General features: G+C 50.9%; 1 long non-coding RNA gene across 2 annotated transcripts; it reads right to left on the reverse strand.

Annotated features, from left to right (window-relative positions):
- Positions 1-2,179: 2,179 nt before the first annotated feature.
- LOC128094746 (uncharacterized) lies at positions 2,180-16,394 on the reverse strand. Of its 2 annotated transcripts, none has more exons than XR_008213040.1 (4): positions 7,051-16,394; positions 6,599-6,687; positions 3,575-3,750; positions 2,180-2,630 (listed from the first exon to the last, which is right to left on the reverse strand). It is a non-coding gene; the product is annotated as an uncharacterized LOC128094746 (long non-coding RNA). The 2 variants fall into 2 exon arrangements; XR_008213039.1 differs by lacking the exon at positions 7,051-16,394 and adding an exon at positions 6,971-7,033.
- Positions 16,395-17,010: the final 616 nt, after the last annotated feature.

Below are 17,010 nucleotides of genomic sequence, written 5' to 3' on the forward strand. Positions count from 1 at the left end.
AATTTCCTGGACTCCAAAGTGCTCTGGGGACCACTAGGAGGCTGCGGTGGATTTAGCACCCTCCCATGACATGAAGGTCTACTCAAGTCCTTTGCCCATTTTTGCGACATCATTGAGTTTCAGGAGTTCCCATGTCACCTGAGATGTTTGAAATTCTAAGATGCATACGAAACAACAAAGAGGCTGCTCACAGCTGGCCTCTGTAGACTATGCCTGTAGACCTCACTCTTACCTACAGTCTGAGGATACCAGCTCCCTTCTTGGCTCTGGATACCTGGTCCTGCTAGCACCCAAATAGGCAATGAAGAAATCTGAGGCTCCAGGGGTGAAGATGGCTGAAAAGTTACTAAATTGTTCAAACAGCTGAGCCCAAGGCCTGAGTTAATCTAACCACCACATACATGCCGCCTCAACTTCTAAGCTTCCTAAAATAAATAGTTTTGTCCCAAAGTAGAAGAAATATACAAAGGCATCCTATAAATAAATAAGAAAATGTAAGCATCAGGGATTTTTTTTAGATGGGCTTTCAGGAGGAAGTCAAATGGCTCAGTAAACAGCATCGCTTATCTCATGAGTAGCCACGGACTTGCACACTAAGGGTACTGGACTAACCAAGTGTTGTGTAGATGTACAGCTTCCCTTCAAACAGAACTTGTCTGCCAGCTGCCACTATACTACCAGCTACCAGCCTGCAAAGCATCAGAATCCAGTGCCATCGTACTGAGGCCACACTCTTCCCAGCAGGCCCTGGCCTGGACTGAATACCACACTGGGCATGCCCCGACTTGACCATGCAGTTGTACAGGTGCCCCTCCCCCGACCCCTCCTCCTGTTGGCTGCCCCGCTGCCAGACCCTCATGGTGGTCTGAGTCTCCCCACACCCAGTCCTGCTCCCTGCTTTACCTTTCATTAGTGCCTCTCCCAACTGTTTCTCAGGGCTGATGTCCTGTAAAAGTCAATACGGCACACATACATGGTCCACAGCACATATACATGAACGTTTGTGGTGCACATACACACTTACACACATCCTGCCCGAGACAGAAGCAGGACTGGTAGAGGCAATATGCTCTAAGTGGTGTGCATAGAAAGCACAGGCAAACTGTTTCCAAGCCTGGTCCCTGCATCCCTGTAACCTGCAACTCCCTAGATGGGAGGTTGTCCCCAGAAAGAGCCACAGACTAGTATAAACAGCTCACCAGGAGACCACTTATCACGGGATTGCTTATAATAGTCAAATCTAAAAGCCATCTAAATTTCCAGCCATGGAAGTCAGATTATGTAACTCTCTGCACCCACGCAGTGGAATGCCAGGGGGTCACTCAAAAAGGCCGAGGGTATGCATCAGCTTCTGTGGGAAGATGCCTCCTGTGTGGCATTTGGAGACAGCACAGGTTGAGCGGTGGAGACCAACGCACTGCAATTGGCTCCTTAAACCTCTTCACACCTCTTCTGCAATGGGCCAAGGCTCAGGGAACGCAAGTCACATGCTAAGACCTGCTGGCCACTAAGTAAGGAAGCTTGAAGCCTCCACACTCCTCCCCCGCTCCTGAAAGAGGGAGAAGGAGGGGAGTGACAGGGCTTAAAAGGACAACCACTCTTGGTGTAGGAGGATCAGGGAAATAGTTTTTACTTAACTGACATTTTCCTGTGATTTTTCCACTGAGCGTATGTCACTCTTAATGTTCCAGGAGAGAAAGGGAAATGTCATGGTTCTCATTTCAATGCTGTGTCTGCCATTTCTTTTGCATTTGGGATAAAACATTCCCAGCAAGCATATCTTTCTGGAGCATCTATGTTTCCTAGCAGTCCATCTGGTCCTTTAGACCAGAGCCTTAGACATGACTTCACCTGGAGCCAGGAAGTACAGGACACCCTCCCTGGGGGCCACACTCCAGCAGGATGTGCCATCAGTGGGTGACTCGGTACAAAATAACCAAATGGCCAACTAGGACCAACTCGGGGACTACTGAGTGTAAAATTTGCCCTGAACAGCCCTGTTTGTGTAAACAAACCTCAATGCTTGAAGTAAAATGATGTTATGCTCAGATTTGTTTCAGCTGCCTTCACACACACCACACACACACACACACACACACACACACACACACACACACACACACTCATACGTATCCCCTAAAGAAATACATCAAAGTGGTTAACCGATTTCATCTCTAGTGAATTGAATGTGGGTAATTTTAATTTTCTTTTAAGAATGTTTCCTTATGTTTTCTCTTTTTTTAAGGATTTATTTTTATTGACAGTAAGAATATGTTCTCGGTGTGTGCAGGTGCCAAGGAGTCCAGAAGTCAGCATTAAATCGCTGGAGCTTGAGTTACAGGCGGTTGTTAGCACCTCAACACGTCTTCTGGAAGAGCAGGAAGTACTGTTAAGTACTGAACCATCTCTTCAGCTCCATCCTTATGCTTCTTCATAGCTTATAAAGAACAGCTACAAGTTTTAAGTGAGAACAGAGCAACACAAGGAGCATTCAGGAAGGGCTGGGCACTGTTGAGGAACAGCTTGGGCCTGCACTTTGGAGAACAGGGTGCTTCATGGCTGCAATCACTGCCGGTGACTGTTCATGTCGTCAACTTGACAGGATCCAGACTCATATAGGAGACAGTCCTCTAGGAACACCCGTGAGAGATTATGTAGGTTAGGTTAGCCTCTGGGCATGACTGCAAGGGATTATGTAGGTTATGTCGACGGAGGTACAAAGACCCACCTTTACTGCGGGCAACACCATTCCATGGGCTGGGGTCCTAGACTTCATACAAAGAGAAAGTGAGCTGAGCACTAGCATGCCCAACTCTGCTTCTCAGCGGTGGGTGCAATGTGACCAGCGGCCTCAAGCTCCTGCTGCCACTACATCCACGCCATGGTGGGCTGTGTCCCTCTAACTGAAATGAACCCTTCCTCCCTCAAGTGCTGGAGGAACTTAAGACAGGAGTTTTGTCAAGGCATTGAGTAAACTGATACACTGAAAGATGCCACCAGGCTCCGGGAAGAGGCCTGGCATTTCCTAAGTAGCCTCACAGCGTGGCTCCAGGAAGGATAGTGAAATGAGCAAGCTAGCTGCATACATGGAGAGCCCCAGTCCTGTGCACAGAGGCCATCACCCATTAGGGCGTGATGTCTCCCAATAGGAATCTGATGTGTGGCTGGGGTGAGTTGAGGTCATGGGTATATTCAGAACTTCTCTGCCCTGGCCTATTGGCAGGTACACTGGAATACCCCATGGGGCTCAGAGAAAAGAAGGTCGCTCAGTGACTGTCCCTATACTTGGGACTATCTGGATACCACTCACCTGTTCTGTCCCCAGGCTATGGCTGAGATATGGCACATTTCTGGGCTGTAGAGCAAGCAGTTGTCTCAGGGACAAGCAAGGTGTCTGTTGGATTTGGTCCCCCTCAAAAAGCTGCCTTGACCCTGTCTGCTCCTTTGGGGTTGAATTAGGGTAACATTCGTGCCATCTTCTCTGTTCTTAGAGGCCCTGGACACATGGCCTGTATTTTGAAGTGAGTGGTGAGTAGAGGAACATTTAAAAGGTTATGACAGACTCTGTACTCACGTGGGGTGTTCCCTGGGATCTGAATCCCTGAGGGCCCTTGCTGTCTGTCATAATCCCCACTAAATGAGAGGCTTCCTGGATCCTTGCTTTTGAGTGCCGTGGAGTCTCCCGCCCAGGTCGTGTTCAGCAACCGCAGGATGTCAGCTGGTTGAGTAGGTGTCCAGTGCCTGGGAGCCCTGATAGGGAAAAGCTTGTGTCGTGGGAGCAGCCATCTAACAGGCTCTCTCAGTGGATCCCTGAGGTCTGTCTGGCTCTGCTGTTGGGTCCTACTGCATCTTCCCTCTTAAAGGGCCTCCACAGTGCCCTCTAGACTAGTGTTTGGCTAAACACTGAGCATGGAGGACTCAGGAAACCAACCCTCCTGGCTTCTGCTGCTGACTGATTACTGGTGCACTCTGAATTCATGTTAGAACCTAACCCCCAAGAGGACTGCGTTGGGAGGTTTACTTTAGAAGTAATCAGGTCTCCAGGCTCTGTCCCTATAGACGGCCTGGAGGGATGCAGACCGCCTTCCTGACTGTTCTCTTGTGTGAGGACCCAGTGAGATCGCGCCCTCTGGAAGCAACAGCAGCCTCACCAGACACTAGACCAGCTGAGGCTCAATCATGAACTTCCCAGGCTACAGTTAAAAAATAAAATTATGGGCTGGAGAGATGGTCCAGTGGTTAAGAGCACATATTGCTCTACCTGAGGACCTGAGTTCAATTCCCAGCACCCACATCAGGCTGCCTATAACCTCAGCTCTAGGGAGATCTGACACCTCTGTCTGATCTCTGTGGGCATGTGCATTCATGTACATAATACCACATATAGACACACATGCACATAATTAAAATAAGAAAAAATAAATCTAAAAAATTCTATTGTTTATCATCTTTCAGGTCTAATATTTATTGTATCACAAAATAATGAGGACAGTTACAAAGGCCTGCTCAGGTCCTGGGAATGGTGACTGGCAGCCATTGTACCCACCGCTGGCTGCACATGATCAGGCTTGCCTGCTGCTTGCTCAAGGTGCCCACACTAAGATATATATATATATTTCTCCTCCAGACACTGTTAGAGTCCCCCACCCCACAGGGCACCACCAGGCATCCACCTCAGGAGAAGAATCCCCTCTTCCCACCAGACACAACTTTATTTAGCATATCCTGTGTCAATCAGGTATCCAGGATGCCCAGACACAATGCACAAAGATCAGGCTTTGGAACATACAGGAGCACTCTAGAGCTGATGGTGGTCCTGTTCAATAAGTCCACAGGGAAATATTCCCTGAGGCAGAGCTCTCTGGGAGGAAGCTAGAAGCTGCAGGGTCCTGGCTGAGGTCAGCAGGAAGATGTTCCCTGGCTCTGTCCTTTAAGTTCTGCCTAGAGCAAGTAAGGGCAGCAGACAGGTGCAGGGTTTATGGAGGGCACCACACACCCACATGGACAGCACAGGCCCCTAACCCTAGCCAGAGTGGAGCACATAATAATAAAAGGAGTTTATACCTGTCAGCATCGACTGACTTCATCTTGTCTCTAGTCCAATATTCACTTAAGGGGGGAAATGGTTGCTTATTTTAATGTTAAGTGTGTAAGTTTCTTCTCTCTCTCTCTCTCTCTCTCTCTCTCTCTCTCTCTCTCTCTCTCTCTCTCTCCTTGAGACAGGTTCTCCCTTTGGAACCTGGGCTCTGTGGAACTCACTACGTAGCCCAGGCTGGCCTCACATCTGCCTCTGCCTTTCAGCTGCTGGGGTTACTGGTGTGTGCCACCACACCCAGCTTAACTATGCAAATTCTGCATGCTTTAATTTTTCCATTTGCTCCTACAGCAGACATATTCTAGTCAGCAAAGAGGAAGCACCATATACTGAATCAAACGTTCAGATTTGCCTCTCTTAGGATGATGCAGAAACAGGATGGTGGGAGAGGGGACGATGGGGTGGCAGTGGGTGGAATGAGGGTCTGATTGATCCTGTCCATCCTGTCCCTGACTGCTGTCCTCCCCGCTTGTCACTCCTTCTGGCTAGGGCCCAGCTCTTCACTGGCTGGGGGTGGGGAAGGCATTTCCTTCTCTACTGGGCCCACATCTGCTGACTGGACAAGGGCCTGCATGCGATCCTTCCTGTCTATGGAGGTACCCCCAACCCCTCACAGCAGGCCCAGCTCAGGCCTGAGTGTGCTCTGTGGGAGAAGACCATTGGCAGCTCTGAACGCTGGGGTCCCTGAGCCCTTCCTATCCGTCCCTTTCTTTGTGCCTGGTGTGCCTGGTGCTTTCTCAGCTTTTTCCGCTGGGGCCTGGGCTGCAGAGGAGGAGCCGAGGCTCTGGCGCTGCCGGCTTCTCTAGGTGAGCCTGCGACAGAGGTGTTTATCATGGCTCTGCTCAGGTCAGCCTTCGTCCTTCTACAACCAGCTGCAGCGCCTCTCCCAGAGAACCTCTTGGGGGCTCTGTCATTGTCTGTCCCATAGTTCCTGCTTGTGAGGCCTGCCCCCATTCTGGATCTCTGGTCTGCCCCCCCCCCCATTCTCAGGCATAGCTGCAGACTGGCTCACCTGCACTGTCCCTGCTTCCCGTGGCATTTCTAATGCGGAGGCTGTGGCTGGGGAGGTGATGGAGGAGACCTGTCTCCCTGAGGCCTGTGTCAACTGCAACCCTAGCCCTGGAAGCCCCTCTCTCCCTCCTGTCCTCCTTCCCTGCTCCCTAGGCCCCACCCTGATTCCTGCTCAGGCACCCTGGGAGGCCCCCCCACCCCCCCCCACCCCCCACCCCCCACCCCCCACCCCCCCACCCCCCCCACCCCGCCAAGTCCTCCTTGACAGTGGCCCCTCCTTCATACTTACACCACTCCGACATCCTGTCTTCCCCGAGGCAGGTGGGACTCAGGGAAGGGGGTTGATCTGAAGACAGTATTGTTTCTTGCTGCTAGGTAGTCAGCTTGGGAGAGTGGTACCACTTTCAAGGCTCTCAGCCAGGTCTGTGCTTGCCTTGGTGACCCTGTCGCCGCCCACCCCACCCGCTTGTTTGCTAAAGGCAGTTAGTTTACCTGAAGGCTCCAGGGCAGGAGTGGTGCATTGCTGGCTGGTAGCAAGCTTGGCTCTGGGCCCATGAGGCTGCAGCCAGGAAGTCTCAGACCTGCGGAGAGAGAACACAAGAGTATTCCAGAAACCCAATACACTGCCCACACGCACACAGCTCCTCAAATATATCTGTGTACACACAGACGTACAAACAGACACAGAAAGATACATACACCCACATGGATTTAGAGGCACACCAAAGCCCAGTGCACACAAGCTCACACATCCGTACGGAGGCTTGGAGAACACAGACCCAAGACACTCAGACATGCACTCCATGAAGATCCCAAATACAGAACTCACATGGGAATGCTTCACACACAGTACCACATACTCACATGAGTATTCTTGTGGACACACATACACATGTGCCTCCTCACCCCCCTCACTCCTCATCTCACTACACACAGACACACACCTTCCCTCTGGAGCATCCCAGCCTACACCCACTGAAGCCCCAAGGGGCACAGGCGTGTTGGTCTGGCAGCTAGCTGCAGTTTCCTAGGAAACGCTGTCACCACCATGTCTTGCAGAGCCTGGGGAGGCCTGGGGCATATGCTGGATGAGCTCAGAGACTATCTGGAGCTCAAACTACCAGGGATGTGCCAGATGAAGAGGAGATGCTCCCTCAAGGACCCAAGTAGACAAGTATCACTCCTTTAAGCCCAAAGTTTTGCTACCCTTGGTACCTTGTGCTAGAACCTGAAAAAGAAAGCTGGTATGGGTACTCTCTTCCCACCTATCTGTCTCCACTCTGGTCTGTGGTGTCCACAGAGTGCTTTTGTGCATGAAACACCTGTTTTACTAGAGATTTAAAAAAGAAGAGAAAAAGCCATGGAAAGGAGGATCTGAAGAAAGAGACCTACAGTCCAACTTTGCCCAGAAGGAGCAGGATGAGGGTAGAGAGCTATGAGGCCCAGTACACACAGAAAGGAACAACAGTCTTGGGGGGGGGGGTCCTGACGGGAGCCTCATTCCCAGTTTCGCCCCAGAGTAACCTTAAGTGTGAGTTCACATGCTGATGGAGACCAGGCAGGGCTAGAGGATGAGAGAGAGTCCTAGGAATGTTGACAGGATGCCCACTCTATCCCATGGTTGCCAAGCTACAGGGTACAAAACATGTCAGGGCCTGCCATCGGGGCTTTCTGTGGGGCATAGGGGTGGCTTCCAGGGGGCCTGGATGCCGGCAAGCAGTGGATGGCTCAGAATGATAATCATGGAAGGCTGGAATGAGCATGCAGTAGACCCCACCCTTCTAACTAGAAGGGTCTTTGGCATATCTGATCCCCAGAGCATCCGCAAGCCGAGAGCTCTGTGTGGATGGAGTATCAGTCACCAGAAAAGGGATGGAGACATTTATAGGCAGAATTCCAACTCTATTTTCTTCCTACACTGGATGCCAACCCCTGGCTCTGGCTGGCCCTGAGTTCTAAGACCTGCAGGGGGCAGGGAGTGTATGTGCTTCCTGAAGGTAGGAAGTTTAAAAAACAAGGGTAGAAAATGCAGAATGAATAGACAGGGTAGGAGAGAGCAGAAGAGGACCTGGGAGGGCAGAACGTGGAGGCCCTGGGCAACTGCACAGTCTGAAACACCACCAAGAACAAGGATGCCTAGTGCTGGCAGGACTCTCAGGGCCACCCTGTCACTTCCTTTCTACGTCAGTATTCTCCCTTCTCTGGGTCTGTATGTCCGTTCACACAGTACACACTTCTCTACGTGGGGTCTTGATCAATAGGAGTCAGCCCCCCCCCCCCACCTCATCTACCTGGCTTGCCAGCAGTAATGACAGTGACTACGACCCTGATAAAGGTCACGGTCATGATGGTGGTGATGATGAAGACATGAAGATGGTTGTGATCGTGCTTAGGTTGAAGATGAGGGTGTCAAAGATGATGGTTATGATGACGGTGATGGAGTTCAAAGTGCTAATGAAGATGATGTTAGAGGTGATTGTGATATGGTGTTAGCGAAGATGATGGAGGTGTTGATGGTGATAATGGTGGTAAGACCATGGTTCTGGTGATAGTGGTGAAGATGAAGATAATGATGATATTGATGATGGTGGAGCTCCTGCAACCAACTTCTTAGGCCTCCAGCATGCAGCGACCAGTGACACTTGATGCTTGTTGGATGCCTGGGGTCCCTGGAATGGATTTCTCCCTTTCCCTCTTGGGGTTCTTAGCCACTGTCTTTGAGTCACGGGAAGACAGTGAAATGGAACCATCCTGGTTGCTGTGTGAGTAGGCATTAATCACACCTCCTGCCACTGAGCGTAATCAGCTTCTCCTCATCAATCTGCTTTTTCTCAGGGCAGATCAGTGAATTCACTGAGCCATTGTGCAGACAGCAGTCAAAGCCCACCTGGTGCTAATGAAGGTGGAGTTTCAAAAACAGCATGTTTGATTTTGAAAACACATTTTTTTATCCCTGTTAGCATTTTATTTCTTCTGATTCACAATATTTCCATATGTCTATAGAGTAGAGACTTAATCCATGGGGACTAGGAACTTGGACAAGGAAAACTAACATTTTATGTTCACTGATTTCTGACTCAAATAGTCATTTCCTTCTCTTGAGAATATTAGCAGCTTTGGAACTTCATTTCCAGTAGATAACATGCGGTCACCTCACTTTATCGTTGCCTTGAGTATTTCAAGCGCTGCCCACTCTCACTCCAGGCTCAAAGCCACGGGGATGGTCTGAGGAATATGGGTCTTTGATACCCAGTGCGCCTTGGAGTAAACACATCACTATTCCCCACACCTGTGCTGTTGATGTTTTAGCAAATGTGCCACTGGAACTGGAGCTCTTCGTGGTCTTGTGTGTTTGTTCACTTGAAACGGTGGATTGCAGAATTTGTGGACAGAGGCTTGTGTATGATGCTGCAATGGAAGATGTGACAGTGTGACTATGCCCAAACCCATTGAATGTGCAGCTCCGAGAGAGAGTCCACTCTCATGTGGTGAGCAGATGGCTGTCGGTAACAGTGTCGATACCAGCTCTGCCAGACAAGTCACCCCACTGCCAGAAGTGAAGGACAGGGGAACCACGAAAAGTACGCGGGACTCCCCAACTATTAGTTCACTTTGTATAAATCAAAGACAACTCTAAAATATTAAGTCTATTACCGTGTTTGCATCTATTAATTGTGAAATAAAAAAGATCCCTTGGCTGCCAAAGCAGTCCCCCACCCACCCACACATACCACCTTGGAGCAATGCAGGGGTCTGGGAAAGAGGCCCTGGGCCAGGCCAGCAAGTCCACCACCAAATGACCTGCAGCCTGTGTCTACCGGAACAGACTGCTGTTTGCCTCTGCATTTAAGGAATAAGGCTTGGAATCATGGAGTCACTGCAGATGAGAAATCATCGCCAGCTATAAACACAGCATGGGCATGCATGGAAGGCACCGTCACACTACCCCCTCCCCCCACACGCGTGCCAGAATCAGCCAGCAGCCCTGCTCTTTGACACACCTGCTATCTCCATCCCCAGCTATGCATGCAGATCTGAAATTACTTTCTAACATCAGTGTTTCCCGTTCCGAATGCACACGCGCTTCGGTTTCAGCCATCACAGTTATAGTAATTAAACCAAAAAGCTCAACTCTGGGAAGGGGCAAGGTGTTTCCAGTTTTGGCATCGATAACACAATTAACATCTGTCCAACATTCTAGGCACTGTGCTGGTGGGTAAAACAATTTTCACTCCCAGTAAACACTAACCCAACCACAAAGCCCCAGAGAGGGCAATACATTTTCCTGTGAAGGATCAGCTGCGCAGCGGTCTGTGGGTATGGAGCTTGGTAGGGTTGTTTTCTTCTGTGTTTTAAAAATCCCAGAACCAAATGCAGCTCAACAATCAGGCTAAGTGATTAGTCTGCCATAGAGCTGATGTGATTGAAGCTAGACTTGAGCACGTTAAACATTTCAGAGGAAAACGTACAATATGTGAGGAGGATGCTGCCAAGCCAAGAAGGGGCCTGTTGTCTGTAGGAATGCTGCCAGTTAGCAGGAGCTCTAGGGAACAACGTGTAAGACGGAATACTTACAACCAGTCCATCTCCAGGCTGAGAACAGCACCGTGCCGCACCTTCTGCAGACCCTAAACCATGTGTGATAAGATTACAGGCAGGAGAAGACACAGCAGGGCCAGTGTGGACTGCGCTTAATGCAGCAGGTACCGTGTGCCCAGACTCTGCCTGCTCCGTGTTCACCGCGGAGGCTGGGAGTGTGTGCCCTGGCCCCAAACTGCCAGCACAGGAGGAAGCTCAGCGCAAGGAAGGGGATGACTCTGAATCTAGTGCCGTCCTGGGTGCTACCCCGAAAGCATGCTACCATGAACCCGGGACACCATGCAAGACTGTGCCTCCTGCCTCAGCACTGGCCTAAGGCACTCAGAACAGCATGTCTGCAGCAGGAATATCTAGAGTGCCTGGCTGGGCCTCCCGCTAGGGTTACCATCCCTCGCGACCACCCTTAGCAGCTAATCTGGTCTTGTGGGCTGGATGCCTCCAAGTCTGAGACCTGGGAGCCAAGGCACAGCTCAGTCCTGCCCTTAATAGAGCTGGTAGCTGGCCACAGTGGCTCCCCTGTCACTGGAAGTCACCACCATGGCTGCTGTCTGAAAATGACATGTAGCTGCGACCCACAGGACCCAGTGACCATATACAAACCCCTGTCCACACAGAAACCCGTGCACCAGCGTTCTTGGCAGCTTAATTCACAATGGCGCAAGGTCTATCAACAGATGGGCTGTCGGGTCAGCAGAATGGGGGTGTTGTGGGGGCACGTTAGAGATAAAGGATGTTCCCAGCCTGTGCATCACCCTGGGTTCAATTTCTATCACTTCAGAAAAACACCGACCCAAACAACAAAAATCTTACTGTGAAATGTGGCACGCCCACATGACAGAGCATTCTTCAGGCTTAGAAAGGCTGGAGCGTGGAAGTATACAGGTAACGTGGATGAACCTTGGTAACACACTCAGGGGATGAAGACCCAAACCATGTGCAGTGTGACTCCATGGACACAGGACATGAACGTCTAGGATAGAATGACTCTTGTGGCAGAAGTCAGAGTAGTGGCCATTGAGGTCTGGGGGTAACACAGTTAAAAAGTACGGATTTTCCTTCAGAGGACATGGTGATGTCATCAAATAGACTATAGTGTTGTGTGTGCCTGTCTGTGAACACACTAAATAAAACCCACTCATTGTACCAACCACTCAGCAAGCCCCTCAAATGGTCAGGTTGGACCTCTGCGGTGAGTGGCTACCGGGAAAGACTCATACTTGACAAGGTCCATCCAGGGCCCCCATGGGCTGGTGTCTTCACTGCTGGTGTCACCTGCTGGGTCCTGGCCTTCCCGTTCCATGCAGGACTGAAGAAGGTGGACATGCTTTGTGTGGCTTCCCGCTGATCTTCCAGGGACCTTCTTGATGAGCTGTATGACTTGCATAGATCTGTCCCAGAGTAAGTGTTGCTGAGTGTGCATCCTGCCGTGTGTGCACTCATCTCTCAAACCCTCTCCTGTGCAAGGATGTAACCCTTCTGCAAGGTTGGGAGCATGAGGACCCAGTCCTGTGCTCCAGAAACCCTGGACCTCTCAGGCCCGTCTGCCCCAACCCCTCTTCCTCCCTCCTACCTGGGACTATCCCGTCACTACCACTACATGGGCCTTGCTATCATGTCTCCCGTAGAGTCCAATCAGCACATGCCCCTTGTTTCTATGAGCAGCTGCCTCTCTGTCCTAATGTCCACCCTCAGACTGCTATGGTCCCAACTTGTGATTCCCACCTATGCCCTACAGACTAGGCCTCATGCTGTGACTGCAACTGCTCTCTTCAGACTGACATTCCAGCTCCTCAGCCTCTACTGTCCCCTCTAGCTGTGGACACTGAATCTGTTCTGCTATGGGCTTCATTGGGCCCCACTCCCAGGCTCCATCTCTCAGTTGGTCAGGAAGGTCAGGAATACCACTCTTCCTGCCACTTCCTAGAATCACAAGGAAGGAAGCCCTCCCTGTGCCCTCCGGTGGTCAAAGCCTGCCTACCCTAGGAAGGGCTTCGGGTAGATCCCAGTGCAAAATCCAAGGCAGTGTCAGGCAGGGCAGGAGCTAAAAATAAACCAGCTGGGGCAGAGGCTGGTTGGCGCCTCCGGAGGGGGGCGGGCAGGAAGGGGGTCTGGGCTGGTGACAGCAGTAGCCATAGTCGTAGGAAGAGCAGGAGGGGCCGCTGAATCTTCCTTGAATCCACAGAGGCTGCGGGAGGAGGAAGTCAGTCCTGGATCAGACCTGTGGGCAGCTCCCCCTCCAGCCACAGCCCCTCCTTCTGGCTAGGCATTGGTCAGCTCTGGAAGCTTCTTTGGGTTTCTGGGGCACCAAACAGCTTAACCCTCCTGAACAGATGACAGCCAGGGACAGGCCCAACCTAGCTATTCAGACAGCCCACCCCCACCTGTGTGTGTGGTGTGTGTGTGTGTGTGTGTGTGTGTGTGTGGTGGGTATGGGTGTGTGCTCTGCCGTGTGTAGCTTCTCTCTTCCTGGCTCACTCCTTTCCATGGCAGACAGGGACAGCGGAGGGGGAGGCTCCCATGGGAGTCAATCCCATTTAGGCCCTTGCTCTTTCTGCAGTGTCCAGGGGGGTAAGACGCCATCAAACACCAGGCAACTGGGAGCAGCCCCAGAGCCTGGCAGGCAGGGGGAATCCCAGGACATGGGGAGACATGGGGAACATGGAAGGGAGAGCCAGGCGGAGCTTCTTGGTGGCAGGAGGCCAAATCTGAAGAGCAAACATCTGTGAATGCCAGAAGTCTCTCTGAGAACCGAGCGCAAAGCACATATGGGCGGAGCCCACCTACTTTTATCTTCTTTTACTTTATTTTACTAATTTTCTACCTCCAACAGTGGTGACCTCAGAGTTAGAGGAAAAAGAGGCCCTGCAGAAACCACACCAGGGTGTGGCACCACGGGCAGCATCTGGAAGTGTCCAGGTTTGGGGCCTTCCTTCTCAGTGGACAGAGACCAGGAGTTAGTTGGGGGCGGGGGCGAGGCTAAGCCTTCCCTTTTTGTATAGTTATAGTACAGGGCTTCAGGCTTGATGAAGCCCACAGGGACGACTCTGCCCTTGTCCCTTCCCCTCTCCTCCTTCCTCCTTAGTCACGAGAGACCCAAAAGGGCTAGGCTGCGGGGCCAAGGGGGTATGTGTGCGCACAGGAGTAGCTAAGGTGGCCCCAAGGAGTGCAGGGCCAGGTCAGGTCTGTCCTGGGGCCAGAAGTTCTGCTGTCCAGGCCTCTGTCCAGCCTCACCCTGCCCCACATTGCCAGGCTACAGTCCCAGCACCCACAGCCTCCAGGGCCATCTGAGCAGGCAGGTAAGGACATGCCTTGGCTGCAACATGGAGGCGCAGAGGGAGTAGAAGGTTGGTAGAGGTGGGTAGGAGGAGCTCAGGCAGGGGTAGGGGTTAGGGAGGTAAAAGACAGAACAGAGTCCCTGTGCATGCTTGGGATACTATTACTTGGGGCTCCACCCACAGATCCTCCATGTCACTCTCCATCCAGGCTGTTCAGTATCAGAGTAGTGACAGCTGGCCTCAGCACCTGACAACTGATCGCCAATCCTGAGGGAAAGAAGGGATGATGGAGTAAGAGCTGGTTGTAGAACAGGGAGGGTCATGTCACTGCTTCACATGAAGGATGCTGGATGTCTGACTGGTGGAATAAAGTCTGCTCTTAGGTTGTCACTATTCTGGGAAGGAATTATACCAGCCCCCCCCCCCCAACCTGGCTAGAGTCCCACTCATACCCACTGGCATCTGAAGGTGAAGGTGTTGGAGCTTCTCCAGTGGCACTCTGGGGTGGATGATGGAAGAGACCCAGCCAATTTCTGCTCTAAGTGGATCATCTCTTTCCTGTGGGAGTCCATGGGAGTGGGAGGGACTCAGTACCAGCTCTCTCTGCCCATGTCTCCAAATTCCCACAGGACACACTCCCCACACTCCTGGCTAGTACCTGAAATCCAAGTGTTTGCTCCTGTCATCTTCCTGGGAGCTCCCCGTCCCAGTGAGCAGAAAGGGAGCTAGTAACCTTGGATAGCCATCCTGTGTATCAGAAGGAAGCATTGGCAACAGGGCCTGGAGGCCATAGTGGGTGTGTCATCTGAAGCCAGAGCAGAGCATGGCACCCAGGGCAGGTGAGTAGTGAGAGCCACACGGAGTGGCTACCCACCACTGGCTACACAGAAGCATGCCATGTCAAGCATTCCAGGCCTCCTTGTGGGGAAGAAGGCTTTGTGTCAGGGGTTCTCCAAGGGGTCATTCACCAGGACTAGAAGGAGAGTCACCCAAGAGTTGTTTAGAAGAGGCAGGTGTTACCTTCTGGGGACCCTTCCATTGGGGTCAACCTAGGGGTAATGGCCTTTCCCCACTATTCCCCAGTCTCCTGTGCACTACCATGAAATCAGACTCAGAAAGCACCACAAATGTTCTTCTTAAAAAGACGTTCTCAATGACTTCTTAATGAAACTGCTTGCACTTCTCATTAGATCTGAAGCATCATCTAGGCCCCAGGATAGCTGCTCTCCCCAGGCTTGGGGGGTGGGTGATAGGCAGCATAGGCTAGCTTAGGATTCTAGGACTATCTTGACCACCCTTCCTGAAAGCTTTGATGCCCTGAGCCTCTGAGGTTGTGGACAGCTCGAGGGGGCACTGGCCTTCTGTGGGCAAGCAAGGGTCCCAACTTAGGAAGTGAGCAGGATCAGGTTGCATCAGGGTTCTAGGGACTGACCCAGCCATCCGTGTGAGTACTGCGTACCTCATTGGCTTCTCTAAGAAGTGCTACCAAGGGACCTGAGAGGGACTTTCATGGTCCTGAAGTCTGGGAAATGTCAGGCATGCAAGAGTTCCTTCTGTTTTAGTGATAGGACTCCCCAGTGCCCTAGGGTGTTGAGTGTACAGGTATGCAAAAAGGTAGTGCTTTCCACCTGTCCTGGCTAGTTCTATGTCAGTGTGACACAAGCTAGAGTCACTGGAGAGGAGGGAGTCTCAACTGAGAAAACTCTCCATAAACTGGGCTGTAGGCAAACCTGTAGGACATCTTCTCAGTGATTGACGTGGGAGTTCCACTGTGAGTAGTGCCATTCCTGGGTTGGTGGTCCCCAGTGCTATAAGAAAGCAGGCTAAATAAAAACCCCTCTCCTTACACCTCAGGAAACTCCACAGAAGAGGAGGCAGAGAGTGTAAGAGTCAGAGGTGACAGAGGACTCCAAGAAATCAGAGCCCTCTCAATCAACATAAGCAAAACTCATAGGAACTCAGAGAGACTGAAGCGCCATGCGCAGGGCCTGCATGGGTCTGTACCAGGTCCTCTGTGCTCATAATATGGCTTCCAGTTTAGTGTTTTTGTAGGACTCCTGAGTATGTGAATGAGAGTCTCTCTCACTCTTGTGCCTTCTCTTGGGCTCTTTTCCTTCTGTTGGTTCGTCTTGTCCAACTTTGACGTGATAGTTTTTTTAATCTTATATTTTATTGCTATATTTTAAAAAATGAATGAATGAAATTCTAGCCACTAGGGTAAAGGCTAACAACTGAACTGTCATTTAGACCTGCTGGGAGAGGGAAAATCAGTTTTCTCCAATGGAGTGACACTGGGTATCTTAACCATTCCAGGGCAGGCCTCATGTTCAAGAGTAGTTGACAAACGTAATGCCACAGGTTTTGTTGTGTGTGTGTGTGTGTGTGTGTGTGTGTGTGTGTGTGTGTGTGTGTGTGTGTGTGTTTATTTGGTTATAGTTTGATGGGTTTTTTTGTTTACTTTTTTGGTGGATCATTTTCTTGATTTGCGGGGGCTGTTGTTCTAGAGAGGGGAAGAATATGATCAAACATACTTAAAGTTAAAAATTATTTTAAATAACAAAAATACAATAAAAATTCTTTTAATTTTAAAAAAAAAAAAGGAAAAAGAAAAAAGAGCTGGACAAGCCAGAGGGAGCAAGCCAGTAAGCAGTCCCCTTCCATGGTCTCTGAATCAGTTCCTGCCTCCAGGTTCCTGTCTTAACTTCCTTCCATGATGGACTATGATGTGGAAGTGTAAGAAGCCAAATGAACCCTTTCCTCCAACTTGCTTTTGGTCATGGTGTTTCATCGTGGCAAGGGTAACCCTGACTAGGACATCACCTTCCATGGCCAGGCACAGGATAAGTATTCTAGAGGCACCCCACACCTGGAGAACTACTTTTCATTGCAGTTTCTCAGTTCTCTAGGATAAGGTGCCCAAGGCCGACTGCTCTGAGATCCACCAGGCAGGGCAGCTTGCAGAGCCCTCGGAACACGTGGGAAGGACAACATCTGACCCCATCCTCTGATGTCCAGAACTGAGTTCTAAGA

This window comes from Peromyscus californicus, unplaced genomic scaffold (genome assembly GCF_007827085.1).
Source record: "Peromyscus californicus insignis strain IS unplaced genomic scaffold, ASM782708v3 Scaffold_4__1_contigs__length_199733344, whole genome shotgun sequence".
Lineage (NCBI taxonomy): Eukaryota > Metazoa > Chordata > Mammalia > Rodentia > Cricetidae > Peromyscus > Peromyscus californicus.